The sequence below is a fragment of the Argentina anserina genome, chromosome 6 (assembly GCF_933775445.1).
Source record: "Argentina anserina chromosome 6, drPotAnse1.1, whole genome shotgun sequence".
Lineage (NCBI taxonomy): Eukaryota > Viridiplantae > Streptophyta > Magnoliopsida > Rosales > Rosaceae > Argentina > Argentina anserina.
The window spans coordinates 14,201,044-14,202,293 of NC_065877.1; positions in this window are offsets into that span (position 1 = coordinate 14,201,044).

A 1,250-nucleotide genomic window follows, 5' to 3' on the forward strand; every position below is an offset into this window, starting at 1 on the left:
AATATAATAGATATAATTATCTTTGAAAAGGTACAATGATAGTAGTGGTAGAGCACATTGTGGCTTAGTTGGCTGAGGAGTGAATGAGTAAGTGAAGGGACACGCTATTGAGGTTGTGGAAGAAGTGTGAAGTTGAGGAAGGAAGAAAGTCAAATCGGAGTCTAGGGGATTTGAGGATGCTTTAGTAAACCCAAGCTAAAGAAACAAAGTTTTAAATAGCTAGGTTTTTTTTTCTTTGGTCTTAGATTAGATTGGGGGATGCTTGAGTAACCCATGGACTAAGGTAGATTAACATAGATATCTATTTTTGATGACGTATTTAACATAGATATTGGTAGATTAGTGGTGCATAAAGTTTCAATTTACACAAAAATATTCTCATTTATAAATAAGTGTCAGTCCATACAATCACATGTCGCCTCCCTCTAGATTCTTTCTTAACCTAGGATTTGGAGTTAATTTTGACCAGCAAAGAGAGTGGTGAAGAAGATAGATCTTCCACGTCAACTTAAGCAGAGTCCTATGTCGTTGGGGAGATGGATGCCTAGAGCGGTCGTCCTCTAGACGCAACATTGACGTTGTCGACGCCGGTAGTGCTGATGATCAATTCGATTACTTGATATCAATATTAACTTTATAAGCATCGTTAGTAGTATAAAGTAAGAGAGTATCGTTACAAGCCGGGGATCCAAACCAGTGAATGAATCACAAACCATAGAACAATGAATTCACAAATTGGTTCAAAGATTTGAAGATTACGGTTTATAAGTATAAAAACAGAAAATAAAACCTAAACTAAAATATACGTTATCAATCAAACACACACTCAAGCAATCACCAAACAAATCACACAAGGAATCAAGAAATCAAAATCTAAACTCAATCAAATTCATGCCATATCTTTTCACATCCTAAAATTGATCATGCAATTAGGGTCCTATGCGGTCATCCTAATACATAGACACTTAACACATTCAAGTATTGCTCCACGCCTTACCTAAAATATAACACAATTAACCTAACATGCATACTCCGCGCAGTACATAAGATCAATCATGTTCATAAGCATAAGTCTTATCGAAACCTAACTAACACACATAACCTCTTGGCATCAATAAATTATTTAGGCAAATAAACAATGAACCACATCATCAAGAACAAACACTTAGTGTAATATCCCAAAAATTTATAATTATTTTCTAATTATTTTTCGGAGATATTTAAATTGGTGGTGATCCAATTATATAATA